This window comes from Parasteatoda tepidariorum, chromosome 4 (genome assembly GCF_982258835.1).
Source record: "Parasteatoda tepidariorum strain Cologne lab strain chromosome 4, Ptep-v5.0, whole genome shotgun sequence".
In the NCBI taxonomy this organism is placed as follows: domain Eukaryota; kingdom Metazoa; phylum Arthropoda; class Arachnida; order Araneae; family Theridiidae; genus Parasteatoda; species Parasteatoda tepidariorum.
In genome coordinates this window covers 44,885,445-44,904,426 of record NC_141758.1, presented here as the reverse complement: position 1 = coordinate 44,904,426, position 18,982 = coordinate 44,885,445, and positions in this window count along the sequence as shown.

Sequence of the window (18,982 nt, the reverse complement as noted above, 5' to 3'; positions counted from 1 at the left end):
CGTTAAACATTATCTAATATGAAAAAAATTCGTTTTTTTTGGCGAGATGAATAATAAATATTAACATACTTTCAAAAGGGATATCTCTCCAACATCAGAATGATTGTCATTTTTCTTTCCATTAGGGAGGATCCTCTACCTTCTTCCTTCTCTTCCATGACAGTCTTTCTTCATTGGAGAAATATTTCCCTTCTGAAACTGGAAAAAAGAATAAAACATACTTTGCGTTAAACATTATCTAATATGAAAAAAATTCGTTTTTTTTTGGTGAGATGAATAATAAATATTAACATACTTTCAAAAGGGATATCTCTCCAACATCAGAATGATTGTCATTTTTCTTTCCATTAGGGAGGATCCTCTACCTTCTTCCTTCTCTTCCATGACAGTCTTTCTTCATTGGAGAAATATTTCCCTTCTGAAACTGGAAAAAAGAATAAAACATACTTTGCGTTAAACATTATCTAATATGAAAAAAATTCGTTTTTTTTGGCGAGATGAATAATAAATATTAACATACTTTCAAAAGGGATATCTCTCCAACATCAGAATGATTGTCATTTTTCTTTCCATTAGGGAGGATCCTCTACCTTGTTCCTTCTCTTCCATGACAGTCTTTCTTCATTGGAGAAATATTTCCCTTCTGAAACTGGAAAAAAGAATAAAACATACTTTGCGTTAAACATTATCTAATATGAAAAAAATTCGTTTTTTTTGGCGAGATGAATAATAAATATTAACATACTTTCAAAAGGGATATCTCTCCAACATCAGAATGATTATCATTTTTCTTTCCATTAGGGAGGATCCTCTACCTTCTTCCTTCTCTTCCATGACAGTCTTTCTTCATTGGAGAAATATTTCCCTTCTGAAACTGGAAAAAAGAATAAAACATACTTTGCGTTAAACATTATCTAATATGAAAAAAATTCGTTTTTTTTGGCGAGATGAATAATAAATATTAACATACTTTCAAAAGGGATATCTCTCCAACATCAGAATGATTGTAATTTTTCTTTCCATTAGGGAGGATCCTCTACCTTCTTCCTTCTCTTCCATGACAGTCTTTCTTCATTGGAGAAATATTTCCCTTCTGAAACTGGAAAAAAAGAATAAAACATACTTTGCGTTAAACATTATCTAATATGAAAAAAATTCGTTTTTTTTTAGCGAGATGAATAATAAATATTAACATACTTTCAAAAGGGATATCTCTCCAACATCAGAATGATTGTCATTTTTCTTTCCATTAGGGAGGATCCTCTACCTTCTTCCTTCTCTTCCATGACAGTCTTTCTTCATTGGAGAAATATTTCCCTTCTGAAACTGGAAAAAAGAATAAAACATACTTTGCGTTAAACATTATCTAATATGAAAAAAATTCGTTTTTTTTGGCGAGATGAATAATAAATATTAACATACTTTCAAAAGGGATATCTCTCCAACATCAGAATGATTGTCATTTTTCTTTCCATTAGGGAGGATCCTCTACCTTCTTCCTTCTCTTCCATGACAGTCTTTCTTCATTGGAGAAATATTTCCCTTCTGAAACTGGAAAAAAGAATAAAACATACTTTGCGTTAAACATTATCTAATATGAAAAAAATTCGTTTTTTTTTTTTGGCGAGATGAATAATAAATATTAACATACTTTCAAAAGGGATATCTCTCCAGCATCAGAATGATTGTTATTTTTCTTTCCATTAGGGAGGATCCTCTACCTTCTTCCTTCTCTTCCATGACAGTCTTTCTTCATTGGAGAAATATTTCCCTTCTGAAACTGGAAAAAAGAATAAAACATACTTTGCGTTAAACATTATCTAATATGAAAAAAATTCGTTTTTTTTTAGCGAGATGAATAATAAATATTAACATACTTTCAAAAGGGATATCTCTCCAACATCAGAATGATTGTCATTTTTCTTTCCATTAGGGAGGATCCTCTACCTTCTTCCTTCTCTTCCATGACAGTCTTTCTTCATTGGAGAATTATTTCCCTTCTGAAACTGGAAAAAAGAATAAAACATACTTTGCGTTAAACATTATCTAATATGAAAAAAATTCGTTTTTTTTGGCGAGATGAATAATAAATATTAACATACTTTCAAAAGGGATATCTCTCCAACATCAGAATGATTGTCATTTTTCTATCCATTAGGGAGGATCCTCGACCTTCTTCCTTCTCTTCCATGACAGTCTTTCTTCATTGGAGAAATATTTCCCTTCTGAAACTGGAAAAAAAAATAAAACATACTTTGCGTTAAACATTATCTAATATGAAAAAAATTCGTTTTTTTTTGGCGAGATGAATAATAAATATTAACATACTTTCAAAAGGGATATCTCTCCAACATCAGAATGATTGTCATTTTTCTTTCCATTAGGGAGGATCCTCTACCTTCTTCCTTCTCTTCCATGACAGTCTTTCTTCATTGGAGAAATATTTCCCTTCTGAAACTGGAAAAAAGAATAAAACATACTTTGCGTTAAACATTATCTAATATGAAAAAAATTCGTTTTTTTTGGCGAGATGAATAATAAATATTAACTTACTTTCAAAAGGGATATCTCTCCAACATCAGAATGATTGTCATTTTTCTTTCCATTAGGGAGGATCCTCTACCTTCTTCCTTCTCTTCCATGGCAGTCTTTCTTCATTGGAGAAATATTTCCCTTCTGAAACTAGAAAAAAGAATAAAACATACTTTGCGTTAAACATTATCTAATATGAAAAAAATTCCTTTTTTTTGGCGAGATGAATAATAAATATTAACATACTAATAAAAGGGATATCTCTCCAACATCAGAATGATTGTCATTTTTCTTTCCATTTGGGAGGATCCTCTACCTTCTTCCTTCTCTTCCATGACAGTCTTTCTTCATTGGAGAAATATTTCCCTTCTGAAACTGGAAAAAAGAATAAAACATACTTTGCGTTAAACATTATCTAATATGAAAAAAATTCGTTTTTTTTGGCGAGATGAATAATAAATATTAACATACTTTCAAAAGGGATATCTCTCCAACATCAGAATGATTGTCATTTTTCTTTCCATTAGGGAGGATCCTCTACCTTCTTCCTTCTCTTCCATGACAGTCTTTCTTCATTGGAGAAATATTTCCCTTCTGAAACTGGAAAAAAGAATAAAACATACTTTGCGTTAAACATTATCTAATATGAAAAAAATTCGTTTTTTTTTTGGTGAGATGAATAATAAATATTAACATACTTTCAAAAGGGATATCTCTCCAACATCAGAATGATTGTCATTTTTCTTTCCATTAGGGAGGATCCTCTACCTTCTTCCTTCTCTTCCATGACAGTCTTTCTTCATTGGAGAAATATTTCCCTTCTGAAACTGGAAAAAAGAATAAAACATACTTTGCGTTAAACATTATCTAATATGAAAAAAATTCGTTTTTTTTGGCGAGATGAATAATAAATATTAACATACTTTCAAAAGGGATATCTCTCCAACATCAGAATGATTGTCATTTTTCTTTCCATTAGGGAGGATCCTCTACCTTGTTCCTTCTCTTCCATGACAGTCTTTCTTCATTGGAGAAATATTTCCCTTCTGAAACTGGAAAAAAGAATAAAACATACTTTGCGTTAAACATTATCTAATATGAAAAAAATTCGTTTTTTTTTGGCGAGATGAATAATAAATATTAACATACTTTCAAAAGGGATATCTCTCCAACATCAGAATGATTATCATTTTTCTTTCCATTAGGGAGGATCCTCTACCTTCTTCCTTCTCTTCCATGACAGTCTTTCTTCATTGGAGAAATATTTCCCTTCTGAAACTGGAAAAAAGAATAAAACATACTTTGCGTTAAACATTATCTAATATGAAAAAAATTCGTTTTTTTTGGCGAGATGAATAATAAATATTAACATACTTTCAAAAGGGATATCTCCCAACATCAGAATGATTGTAATTTTTCTTTCCATTAGGGAGGATCCTCTACCTTCTTCCTTCTCTTCCAAGACAGTCTTTCTTCATTGGAGAAATATTTCCCTTCTGAAACTGGAAAAAAAGAATAAAACATACTTTGCGTTAAACATTATCTAATATGAAAAAAATTCGTTTTTTTTTAGCGAGATGAATAATAAATATTAACATACTTTCAAAAGGGATATCTCTCCAACATCAGAATGATTGTCATTTTTCTTTCCATTAGGGAGGATCCTCTACCTTCTTCCTTCTCTTCCATGACAGTCTTTCTTCATTGGAGAAATATTTCCCTTCTGAAACTGGAAAAAAGAATAAAACATACTTTGCGTTAAACATTATCTAATATGAAAAAATTCGTTTTTTTTGGCGAGATGAATAATAAATATTAACATACTTTCAAAAGGGATATCTCTCCAACATCAGAATGATTGTCATTTTTCTTTCCATTAGGGAGGATCCTCTACCTTCTTCCTTCTCTTCCATGACAGTCTTTCTTCATTGGAGAAATATTTCCCTTCTGAAACTGGAAAAAAGAATAAAACATACTTTGCGTTAAACATTATCTAATATGAAAAAAATTCGTTTTTTTTTTTGGCGAGATGAATAATAAATATTAACATACTTTCAAAAGGGATATCTCTCCAACATCAGAATGATTGTCATTTTTCTTTCCATTAGGGAGGATCCTCTACCTTCTTCCTTCTCTTCCATGACAGTCTTTCTTCATTGGAGAAATATTTCCCTTCTGAAACTGGAAAAAAGAATAAAACATACTTTGCGTTAAACATTATCTAATATGAAAAAAATTCGTTTTTTTTGGCGATAAGAATAATAAATATTAACATACTTTCAAAAGGGATATCTCTCCAACATCAGAATGATTGTTATTTTTCTTTCCATTAGGGAGGATCCTCTACCTTCTTCCTTCTCTTCCATGACAGTCTTTCTTCATTGGAGAAATATTTCCCTTCTGAAACTGGAAAAAAGAATAAAACATACTTTGCGTTAAACATTATCTAATATGAAAAAAATTCGTTTTTTTTTTAGCGAGATGAATAATAAATATTAACATACTTTCAAAAGGGATATCTCTCCAACATCAGAATGATTGTCATTTTTCTTTCCATTAGGGAGGATCCTCTACCTTCTTCCTTCTCTTCCATGACAGTCTTTCTTCATTGGAGAAATATTTCCCTTCTGAAACTGGAAAAAAGAATAAAACATACTTTGCGTTAAACATTATCTAATATATAAAAAATTCGTTTTTTTTGGCGAGATGAATAATAAATATTAACATACTTTCAAAAGGGATATCTCTCCAACATCAGAATGATTGTCATTTTTCTATCCATTAGGGAGGATCCTCGACCTTCTTCCTTCTCTTCCATGACAGTCTTTCTTCATTGGAGAAATATTTCCCTTCTGAAACTGGAAAAAAGAATAAAACATACTTTGCGTTAAACATTATCTAATATGAAAAAAATTCGTTTTTTTTTGGCGAGATGAATAATAAATATTAACATACTTTCAAAAGGGATATCTCTCCAACATCAGAATGATTGTCATTTTTCTTTCCATTAGGGAGGATCCTCTACCTTCTTCCTTCTCTTCCATGACAGTCTTTCTTCATTGGAGAAATATTTCCCTTCTGAAACTGGAAAAAAGAATAAAACATACTTTGCGTTAAACATTATCTAATATGAAAAAAATTCGTTTTTTTTTGGCGAGATGAATAATAAATATTAACATACTTTCAAAAGGGATATCTCTCCAACATCTGAATGATTGTCATTTTTCTTTCCATTAGGGAGGATCCTCTACCTTCTTCCTTCTCTTCCATGACAGTCTTTCTTCATTGGAAAAATATTTCCCTTCTGAAACTGGAAAAAAGAATAAAACATACTTTGCGTTAAACATTATCTAATATGACAAAAATTCGTTTTTTTTGGCGAGATGAATAATAAATATTAACATACTTTCAAAAGGGATATCTCTCCAACATCAGAATGATTGTCATTTTTCTTTCCATTAGGGAGGATCCTCTACCTTCTTCCTTCTCTTCCATGACAGTCTTTCTTCATTGGAGAAATATTTCCCTTCTGAACCTGGAAAAAAGAATAAAACATACTTTGTGTTAAACATTATCTAATATGAAAAAAATTCGTTTTTTTTTGGCGAGATGAATAATAAATACTAACATACTTTCAAAAGGGATATCTCTCCAACATCAGAATGATTGTCATTTTTCTTTCCATTAGGGAGGATCCTCTACCTTCTTCCTTCTCTTCCATGACAGTCTTTCTTCATTGGAGAAATATTTCCCTTCTGAAACTGGAAAAAAGAATAAAACATACTTTGCGTTAAACATTATCTAATATGAAAAAAATTCGTTTTTTTTGGCGAGATGAATAATAAATATTAACATACTTTCAAAAGGGATATCTCTCCAACATCAGAATGATTGTCATTTTTCTTTCCGTTAGGGAGGATCCTCTACCTTCTTCCTTCTCTTCCATGACAGTCTTTCTTCATTGGAGAAATATTTCCCTTCTGAAACTGGAAAAAAGAATAAAACATACTTTGCGTTAAACATTATCTAATATGACAAAAATTCGTTTTTTTTGGCGAGATGAATAATAAATATTAACATACATTCAAAAGGGATATCTCTCCAACATCAGAATGATTGTCATTTTTCTTTCCATTAGGGAGGATCCTCTACCTTCTTCCTTCTCTTCCATGACAGTCTTTCTTCATTGGAGAAATATTTCCCTTCTGAAACTGGAAAAAAGAATAAAACATACTTTGCGTTAAACATTATCTAATATGAAAGAAATTCGTTTTTTTTTTGGCGAGATGAATAATAAATATTAACATACTTTCAAAAGGGATATCTCTCCAACATCAGAATGATTGTCATTTTTCTTTCCATTAGGGAGGATCCTCTACCTTCTTCCTTCTCTTCCATGGCAGTCTTTCTTCATTGGAGAAATATTTCCTTTCTGAAACTAGAAAAAAGAGTAAAACATACTTTGCGTTAAACATTATCTAATATGAAAAAAATTCATTTTTTTTTTGGCGAGATGAATAATAAATATTAACATACTTTCAAAAGGGATATCTCTCCAACATCAGAATGATTGTCATTTTTCTTTCCATTTGGGAGGATCCTCTACCTTCTTCCTTCTCTTCCATGACAGTCTTTCTTCATTGGAGAAAAATTTTTCCCTTCTGAAACTGGAAAAAAGAATAAAACATACTTTGCGTTAAACATTATCTAATATGAAAAAAATTCGTTTTTTTTGGCGAGATGAATAATAAATATTAACATACTTTCAAAAGGGATATCTCTCCAACATCAGAATGATTGTCATTTTTCTTTCCATTAGGGAGGATCCTCTACCTTCTTCCTTCTCTTCCATGACAGTCTTTCTTCATTGGAGAAATATTTCCCTTCTGAAACTGGAAAAAAGAATAAAACATACTTTGCGTTAAACATTATCTAATATGAAAAAAATTCGTTTTTTTGGCGAGATGAATAATAAATATTAACATACTTTCAAAAGGGATATCTCTCCAACATCAGAATGATTGTCATTTTTCTATCCATTAGGAAGGATCCTCTATCTTCTTCCTTCTCTTCCATGACAGTCTTTCTTCATTGGAGAAATATTTCCCTTCTGAAACTGGAAAAAAGAATAAAACATACTTTGCGTTAAACATTATCTAATATGAAAAAAATTCGTTTTTTTTGGGCGAGATGAATAATAAATATTAACATACTCCAACATCAGAATGATTGTCATTTTTCTTTCCATTAGGGAGGATCCTCTACCTTCTTCCCTCTCTTCCATGACAGTCTTTCTTCATTGGAGAAATATTTCCCTTCTGAACCTGGAAAAAAGAATAAAACATACTTTGCGTTAAACATTATCTAATATGAAAAAAATTCGTTTTTTTTTGGCGAGATGAATAATAAATACTAACATACTTTCAAAAGGGATATCTCTCCAACATCAGAATGATTGTCATTTTTCTTTCCATTAGGGAGGATCCTCTACCTTCTTCCTTCTCTTCCATGACAGTCTTTCTTCATTGGAGAAATATTTCCCTTCTGAACCTGGAAAAAAGAATAAAACATACTTTGCGTTAAACATTATCTAATATGAAAAAAATTCGTTTTTTTTGGCGAGATAAATAATAAATTTTAACATACTTTCAAAAGGGATATCTCTCCAACATCAGAATGATTGTCATTTTTCTTTCCATTAGGGAGGATCCTCTACCTTCTTCCTTCTCTTCCATGACAGTCTTTCTTCATTGGAGAAATATTTCCCTTCTGAAACTGGAAAAAAGAATAAAACATACTTTGCGTTAAGCATTATCTAATATGAAAAAAATTCGTTTTTTTTTGGCGAGATGAATAATAAATATTAACATACTCCAACATCAGAATGATTGTCATTTTTCTTTCCATTAGGGAGGATCCTCTACCTTCTTCCCTCTCTTCCATGACAGTCTTTCTTCATTGGAGAAATATTTCCCTTCTGAACCTGGAAAAAAGAATAAAACATACTTTGCGTTAAACATTATCTAATATGAAAAAAATTCATTTTTTTTGGCGAGATGAATAATAAATATTAACATACTTTCAAAAGGGATATCTCTCCAACATCAGAATGATTGTCATTTTTCTTTCCATTAGGGAGGATCCTCTACCTTCTTCCTTCTCTTCCATGACCGTCTTTCTTCATTGGAGAAATATTTCCCTTCTGAAACTGGAAAAAAGAATAAAACATACTTTGGGTTAAACATTATCTAATATGAAAAAAATTCGTTTTTTTTGGCGAGATGAATAATAAAAATTAACATAATTTCAAAAGGGATATCTCTCCAACATCAGAATGATTGTCATTTTTCTTTCCATTAGGGAGGATCCTCTACCTTCTTCCTTCTCTTCCATGACAGTCTTTCTTCATTGGAGAAATATTTCCCTTCTGAAACTGGAAAAAAGAATAAAACATACTTTGCGTTAAACATTATCTAATATGAAAAAAATTCGTTTTTTTTGGCGAGATGAATAATAAATATAAACATACTTTCAAAAGGTATATCTCTCCAACATCAGAATGATTGTCATTTTTCTTTCCATTAGGGAGGATCCTCTACCTTCTTCCTTCTCTTCCATGACAGTCTTTCTTCATTGGAGAAATATTTCCCTTCTGAAACTGGAAAAAAGAATAAAACATACTTTGCGTTAAACATTATCTAATATGAAAAAAAAATTCGTTTTTTTTGGCGAGATGAATAATAAATATTAACATACTTTCAAAAGGGATATCTCTCCAACATCAGAATGATTGACATTTTTCTTTCCATTAGGGAGGATCCTCTACCTTCTTCCTTCTCTTCCATGTCAGTCTTTCTTCATTGGAGAAATATTTCCCTTCTGAAACTGAAAAAAAGAATAAAACATACTTTGCGTTAAACATTATCTAATATGACAAAAATTCATTTTTTTTGGCGAGATGAATAATAAATATTAACATACTTTCAAAAGGGATATCTCTCCAACATCAGAATGATTGTCATTTTTCTTTCCATTAGGGAGGATCCTCTACCTTCTTCCTTCTCTTCCATGACAGTCTTTCTTCATTGGAGAAATATTTCCCTCCTGAAACTGGAAAAAAGAATAAAACATACTTTGCGTTAAACATTATCTAATATGAAAAAAATTCGTTTATTTTTTGGCGACATGAATAATAAATATTAACATACTTTCAAAAGGGATATCTCTCCAACATCAGAATGATTGTCATTTTTCTTTCCATTAGGGAGGATCCTCTACCTTCTTCCTTCTCTTCCATGACAGTCTTTCTTCATTGGAGAATATTTCCCTTCTGAAACTGGAAAAAAGAATAAAACATACTTTGCGTTAAACATTATCTAATATGAAAAAAATTCGTTTTTTTTGGCGAGATGAATAATAAATATTAACATACTTTCAAAAGGGATATCTCTCCAACATCAGAAAGATTGTCATTTTTCTTTCCATTAGGGAGGATCCTCTACCTTCTTCCTTCTCTTCCATGACAGTCTTTCTTCATTGGAGAAATATTTCCCTTCTGAAAATGGAAAAAAGAATAAAACATACTTTGCGTTAAGCATTATCTAATATGAAAAAAATTCGTTTTTTTTTGCGAGATGAATAATAAATATTAACATACATTCAAAAGGGATATCTCTCCAACATCAGAAAGCTTGTCATTTTTCTTTCAATTAGGGAGGATCCTCTACCTTCCTCCTTCTCTTAAATGACAGTCTTTCTTCATAGAAGAAATATTTCCCTTCTGAAACTGGAAAAAAGAATAAAACATACTTTGCGTTAAACATTATCTAATATGAAAAAAATTCGTTTTTTTTTGGCGAGATGAATAATAAATATTAACATACTTTCAAAAGGGATATCTCTCCAACATCAGAATGATTGTCATTTTTCTTTCCATTAGGGAGGATCCTCTACCTTCTTCATTCTCTTCCATGACAGTCTTTCTTCATTGGAGAAATATTTCCCTTCTGAAACTGGAAAAAAGAATAAAACATACTTTGCGTTAAGCATTATCTAATATGAAAAAAATTCGTTTTTTTTTGCGAGATGAATAATAAATATTAACATACATTCAAAAGGGATATCTCTCCAACATCAGAAAGCTTGTCATTTTTCTTTCAATTAGGGAGGATCCTCTACCTTCCTCCTTCTCTTAAATGACAGTCTTTCTTCATAGAAGAAATATTTCCCTTCTGAAACTGGAAAAAAGAATAAAACATACTTTGCGCTAAACATTATCTAATATGAAAAAAATTCGTTTTTTTTTGGCGAGATGAATAATAAATATTAACATACTTTCAAAAGGGATATCTCTCCAACATCAGAATGATTGTCATTTTTCTTTCCATTAGGGAGGATCCTCTACCTTCTTCATTCTCTTCCATGACAGTCTTTCTTCATTGGAGAAATATTTCCCTTCTGAAACTGGAAAAAAGAATAAAACATACTTTGCGTTAAGCATTATCTAATATGAAAAAAATTCGTTTTTTTTGGCGAGATGAATAATAAATATTAACATACTTTCAAAAGGGATATCTCTCCAACATCAGAATGATTGTCATTTTTCTTTCCATTAGGGAGGATCCTCTACCTTCTTCCTTCTCTTCCATGACAATCTTTCTTCATTGGAGAAATATTTCCCTTCTGAAACTGGAAAAATGAATAAAACATACTTTGCGTTAAGCATTATCTAATATGAAAAAAATTCGTTTTTTTAGCGATATGAATAATAAATATAAACATATTTTCAAAAGGGATATCTCTCCAACATCAGAATGATTGTCATTTTTCTTTCTATTAGGGAGGATCCTCTACCTTCTTCCTTCTCTTCCATGACAGTCTTTCTTCATTGGAGAAATATTTCCCTTCTGAAACTGAAAAAAAGAATAAAACATACTTTGCGTTAAGCATTATCTAATATGAATAAAATTCGTTTTTATAGCGAGATGAATAATAAATATTAACATATTTTCAAAAGGGATATCTCTCCAACATCAGAATGATTGTCATTTTTCTTTCCATTAGGGAGGATCCTCTACCTTCTTCCTTCTCTTCCATGACAGTCTTTCTTCATTGGAGAAATATTTCCCTTCTGAAACTGGAAAAAAGAATAAAACATACTTTGCGTTAAGCATTATCTAATATGAAAAAAATTCGTTTTTTTTGGCGAGATGAATAATAAATATTAACATACTTTCAAAAGGGATATCTCTCCAACATCAGAATGATTGTCATTTTTCTTTCCATTAGGGAGGATCCTCTGCCTTCTTCCTTCTCTTCCATGACAGTCTTTCTTCATTGGAGAGATATTTCCCTTCTGAAACTGGAAAAAAGAATAAAACATACTTTGCGTTAAGCATTATCTAATATGAAAAAAATTCGTTTTTTTGGCGAGTTTTTTTCGTTTTGTTTTTTTGATCTAATATGAAAAAAATTCGTTTTTTTGGCGAGATGAATAATAAATATTAACATACTTTCAAAAGGGATATCTCTCCTACATCAGAATGATTGTCATTTTTCTTTCCATTAGGGAGGATCCTCTACCTTCTTCCTTCTCTTCCATGACAGTCTTTCTTCATTGGAGAAATATTTCCCTTCTGAAACTGGAAAAAAGAATAAAACATACTTTGCGTTAAGCATTATCTAATATGAAAAAAATTCGTTTTTTTTTTGCGAGATGAATAATAAATATTAACATACTTTCAAAAGGGATATCTCTCCAACATCAGAAAGCTTGTCATTTTTCTTTCCATTAGGGAGGATCCTCTACCTTCCTCCTTCTCTTAAATGACAGTCTTTCTTCATAGAAGAAATATTTCCCTTCTGAAACTGGAAAAAAGAATAAAACATACTTTGCGTTAAACATTATCTAATATGAAAAAAATTCGTTTTTTTTTTCGAGATGAATAATAAATATTAACATACTTTCAAAAGGGATATCTCTCCAACATCAGAATGATTGTCATTTTTCTTTCCATTAGGGAGGATCCTCTACCTTCTTTCTTCTCTTCCATGACAGTCTTTCTTCATTGGAGAAATATTTCCCTTCTGAAACTGGAAAAAAGAATAAAACATACTTTGCGTTAAGCATTATCTAATATGAAAAAAATTCGTTTTTTTGGCGAAATTAATAATAAATATTAACATACTTTCAAAAGGGATATCTCTCCAACATCAGAATGATTGTCATTTTTCTTTCCATTAGGGAGGATCCTCTACCTTCTTCCTTCTCTTCCATGACAGTCTTTCTTCATTGGAGAGATATTTCCCTTCTGAAACAGGAAAAAAGAATAAAACATACTTTGCGTTAAGCATTATCTAATATGAAAAAAATTCGTTTTTTTTGGCGAGATGAATAATAAATATTAACATACTTTCAAAAGGGATATCTCTCCAACATCAGAATGATTGTCATTTTTCTTTCCATTAGGGAGGATCCTCTACCTTCATCCTTCTCTTCCATGACAGTCTTTCTTCATTGGAGAGATATTTCCCTTCTGAAACTGGAAAAAAGAATAAAACATACTTTGCGTTAAGCATTATCTAATATGAAAAAAATTCGTTTTTTTGGCGAGATGAATAATAAATATTAACATACTTTCAAAAGGGATATCTCTCCAACATCAGAATGATTGTCATTTTTCTTTCCATTAGGGAGGATCCTCTACCTTCTTCCTTCTCTTCCATGACAGTCTTTCTTCATTGGAGAAATATTTCCCTTCTGAAACTGGAAAAAAGAATAAAACATACTTTGCGTTAAGCATTATCTAATATGAAAAAAATTCGTTTTTTTGGCGAGTTTTTTTCGTTTTGTTTTTTTGATCTAATATGAAAAAAATTCGTTTTTTTGGCGAGATGAATAATAAATATTAACATACTTTCAAAAGGGATATCTCTCCAACATCAGAATGATTGTCATTTTTCTTTCCATTAGGGAGGATCCTCTACCTTCTTCCTTCTCTTCCATGACAGTCTTTCTTCATTGGAGAAATATTTCCCTTCTGAAACTGGAAAAAAGAATAAAACATACTTTGCGTTAAGCATTATCTAATATGAAAAAAATTCGTTTTTTTGGCGAAATTAATAATAAATATTAACATACTTTCAAAAGGGATATCTCTCCAACATCAGAATGATTGTCATTTTTCTTTCCATTAGGGAGGATCCTCTACCTTCTTCCTTCTCTTCCATGACAGTCTTTCTTCATTGGAGAGATATTTCCCTTCTGAAACTGGAAAAAAGAATAAAACATACTTTGCGTTAAGCATTATCTAATATGAAAAAAATTCGTTTTTTTGGCGAGATGAATAATAAATATTAACATACTTTCAAAAGGGATATCTCTCCAACATCAGAATGATTGTCATTTTTCTTTCCATTAGGGAGGATCCTCTACCTTCTTCCTTCTCTTCCATGACAGTCTTTCTTCATTGGAGAGATATTTCCCTTCTGAAACTGGAAAAAAGAATAAAACATACTTTGCGTTAAGCATTATCTAATATGAAAAAAATTCGTTTTTTTTGGCGAGATGAATAATAAATATTAACATACTTTCAAAAGGGATATCTCTCCAACATCAGAATGATTGTCATTTTTCTTTCCATTAGGGAGGATCCTCTACCTTCTTCCTTCTCTTCCATGACAGTCTTTCTTCATTGGAGAGATATTTCCCTTCTGAAACTGGAAAAAAGAATAAAACATACTTTGCATTAAGCATTATCTAATATGAAAAAAATTCGTTTTTTTGGCGAGATGAATAATAAATATTAACATACTTTCAAAAGGGATATCTCTCCAACATCAGAATGATTGTTATTTTTCTTTCCATTAGGGAGGATCCTCTACCTTCTTCCTTCTCTTCCATGACAGTCTTTCTTCATTGGAGAGATATTTCCCTTCTGAAACTGGAAAAAAGAATAAAACATACTTTGCGTTAAGCATTATCTAATATGAAAAAAATTCGTTTTTTTGGCGAGATGAATAATAAATATTAACATACTTTCAAAAGGGATATCTCTCCAACATCAGAATGATTGTCATTTTTCTTTCCATTAGGGAGGATCCTCTACCTTCTTCCTTCTCTTCCATGACAGTCTTTCTTCATTGGAGAGATATTTCCCTTCTGAAACTGGAAAAAAGAATAAAACATACTTTGCGTTAAGCATTATCTAATATGAAAAAAATTCGTTTTTTTGGCGAGATGAATAATAAATATTAACATACTTTCAAAAGGGATATCTCTCCAACATCAGAATGATTGTCATTTTTCTTTCCATTAGGGAGGATCCTCTACCTTCTTCCTTCTCTTCGATGACAGTCTTTCTTCATTGGAGAAATATTTCCCTTCTGAAACTGGAAAAAAGAATAAAACATACTTTGCGTTAAGCATTATCTAATATGAAAAAAATTCGTTTTTTTTGGCGAGATGAATAATAAATATTAACATACTTTCAAAAGGGATATCTCTCCAACATCAGAAAGCTTGTCATTTTTCTTTCCATTAGGGAGGATCCTCTACCTTCTTCCTTCTCTTCCATGACAGTCTTTCTTCATTGGAGAAATATTTCCCTTCTGAAACTGGAAAAAAGAATAAAACATACTTTGCGTTAAGCATTATCTAATATGAAAAAAATTCGTTTTTTTTTTTGGTGAGATGAATAATAAATATTAACATACTTTCTAAAGGGATATCTCTCCAACATCAGAATGATTGTCATTTTTCTTTCCATTAGGGAGGATCCTCTACCTTCTTCCTTCTCTTCCATGACAGTCTTTCTTCATTGGAGAAATATTTCCCTTCTGAAACTGGAAAAAAGAATAAAACATTCTTTGCGTTAAGCATTATCTAATATGAAAAAAATTCGTTTTTTTGGCGAAATGAATAATAAATATTAACATACTTTCAAAAGGGATATCTCTCCAACATCAGAATGATTGTCATTTTTCTTTCCATTAGGGAGGATCCTCTACCTTCTTCCTTCTCTTCCATGACAGTCTTTCTTCATTGGAGAGATATTTCCCTTCTGAAACTGGAAAAAAGAATAAAACATACTTTGCGTTAAGCATTATCTAATATGAAAAAAATTCGTTTTTTTTGGCGAGATGAATAATAAATATTAACATACTTTCAAAAGGGATATCTCTCCAACATCAGAATGATTGTCATTTTTCTTTCCATTAGGGAAGATCCTCTACCTTCTTCCTTCTCTTCCATGACAGTCTTTCTTCATTGGAGAAATATTTCCCTTCTGAAACTGGAAAAAAGAATAAAACATACTTTGCGTTAAGCATTATCTAATATGAAAAAAATTCGTTTTTTTAGCGAGATGAATAATAAATATTAACATATTTTCAAAAGGGATATCTCTCCAACATCAGAATGATTGTCATTTTTTTTTCCATTAGGGAGGATCCTCTACCTTCTTCCTTCTCTTCCATGACAGTCTTTCTTCATTGGAGAAATATTTCCCTTCTGAAACTGGAAAAAAGAATAAAACATACTTTGCGTTAAACATTATCTAATATGAAAAAAATTCGTTTTTTTTTGGCGAGATGAATAATAAATATTCACATACTTTCAAAAGGGATATCTCTCCAACATCAGAATGATTGTCATTTTTCTTTCCATTAGGGAGGATCCTCTACCTTCTCTTCCATGACAGTCTTTCTTCATTGGAGAAATATTTCCCTTCTGAAACTGGAAAAAAGAATAAAACATACTTTGCGTTAAGCATTATCTAATATGAAAAAAATTCGTTTTTTTGGCGAGTTTTTTTCGTTTTGTTTTTTTGATCTAATATGAAAAAAATTCGTTTTTTTGGCGAGATGAATAATAAATATTAACATACTTTCAAAAGGGATATCTCTCCAACATCAGAATGATTGTCATTTTTCTTTCCATTAGGGAGGATCCTCTACCTTCTTCCTTCTCTTCCATGACAGTCTTTCTTCATTGGAGAAATATTTCCCTTCTGAAACTGGAAAAAAGAATAAAACATACTTTGCGTTAAGCATTATCTAATATGAAAAAAATTCGTTTTTTTGGCGAAATGAATAATAAATATTAACATACTTTCAAAAGGGATATCTCTCCAACATCAGAATGATTGTCATTTTTCTTTCCATTAGGGAGGATCCTCTGCCTTCTTCCTTCTCTTCCATGACAGTCTTTCTTCATTGGAGAGATATTTCCCTTCTGAAACTGGAAAAAAGAATAAAACATACTTTGCGTTAAGCATTATCTAATATGAAAAAAATTCGTTTTTTTGGCGAGATGAATAATAAATATTAACATACTTTCAAAAGGGATATCTCTCCAACATCAGAATGATTGTCATTTTTCTTTCCATTAGGGAGGATCCTCTACCTTCTTCCTTCTCTTCCATGACAGTCTTTCTTCATTGGAGAAATATTTCCCTTCTGAAACTGGAAAAAAGAATAAAACATACTTTGCGTTAAGCATTATCTAATATGAAAAAAATTCGTTTTTTTGGCGAGTTTTTTTCGTTTTGTTTTTTTGATCTAATATGAAAAAAATTCGTTTTTTTGGCGAGATGAATAATAAATATTAACATACTTTCAAAAGGGATATCTCTCCAACATCAGAATGATTGTCATTTTTCTTTCCATTAGGGAGGATCCTCTACCTTCTTCCTTCTCTTCCATGACAGTCTTTCTTCATTGGAGAAATATTTCCCTTCTGAAACTGGAAAAAAGAATAAAACATACTTTGCGTTAAGCATTATCTAATATGAAAAAAATTCGTTTTTTTTTGCGAGATGAATAATAAATATTAACATACTTTCAAAAGGGATATCTCTCCAACATCAGAAAGCTTGTCATTTTTCTTTCCATTAGGGAGGATCCTCTACCTTCCTCCTTCTCTTAAATGACAGTCTTTCTTCATAGAAGAAATATTTCCCTTCTGAAACTGGAAAAAAGAATAAAACATACTTTGCGTTAAACATTATCTAATATGAAAAAAATTCGTTTTTTTTTTCGAGATGAATAATAAATATTAAATACTTTCAAAAGGGATATCTCTCCAACATCAGAATGATTGTCATTTTTCTTTCCATTAGGGAGGATCCTCTACCTTCTTCCTTCTCTTCCATGACAGTCTTTCTTCATTGGAGAAATATTTCCCTTCTGAAACTGGAAAAAAGAATAAAACATACTTTGCGTTAAGCATTATCTAATATGAAAAAAATTCGTTTTTTTGGCGAAATTAATAATAAATATTAACATACTTTCAAAAGGGATATCTCTCCAACATCAGAATGATTGTCATTTTTCTTTCCATTAGGGAGGATCCTCTACCTTCTTCCTTCTCTTCCATGACAGTCTTTCTTCATTGGAGAGATATTTCCCTTCTGAAACTGGAAAAAAGAATAAAACATACTTTGCGTTAAGCATTATCTAATATGAAAAAAATTCGTTTTTTTGGCGAGATGAATAATAAATATTAACATACTTTCAAAAGGGATATCTCTCCAACATCAGAATGATTGTCATTTTTCTTTCCATTAGGGAGGATCCTCTACCTTCATCCTTCTCTTCCATGACAGTCTTTCTTCATTGGAGAGATATTTCCCTTCTGAAACTGGAAAAAAGAATAAAACATACTTTGCGTTAAGCATTATCTAATATGAAAAAAATTCGTTTTTTTGGCGAGATGAATAATAAATATTAACATACTTTCAAAAGGGATATCTCTCCAACATCAGAATGATTGTCATTTTTCTTTCCATTAGGGAGGATCCTCTACCTTCATCCTTCTCTTCCATGACAGTCTTTCTTCATTGGAGAGATATTTCCCTTCTGAAACTGGAAAAAAGAATAAAACATACTTTGCGTTAAGCATTATCTAATATGAAAAAAATTCGTTTTTTTGGCGAGATGAATAATAAATATTAACATACTTTCAAAAGGGATATCTCTCCAACATCAGAATGATTGTCATTTTTCTTTCCATTAGGGAGGATCCTCTACCTTCTTCCTTCTCTTCCATGACAGTCTTTCTTCATTGGAGAGATATTTCCCTTCTGAAACTGGAAAAAAGAATAAAACATACTTTGCGTTAAGCATTATCTAATATGAAAAAAATTCGTTTTTTTGGCGAGTTTTTTTCGTTTTGTTTTTTTGATCTAATATGAAAAAAATTCGTTTTTTTGGCGAGATGAATAATAAATATTAACATACTTTCAAAAGGGATATCTCTCCAACATCAGAATGATTGTCATTTTTCTTTCCATTAGGGAGGATCCTCTACCTTCTTCCTTCTCTTCCATGACAGTCTTTCTTCATTGGAGAAATATTTCCCTTCTGAAACTGGAAAAAAGAATAAAACATACTTTGCGTTAAGCATTATCTAATATGAAAAAAATTCGTTTTTTTGGCGAAAATAATAATA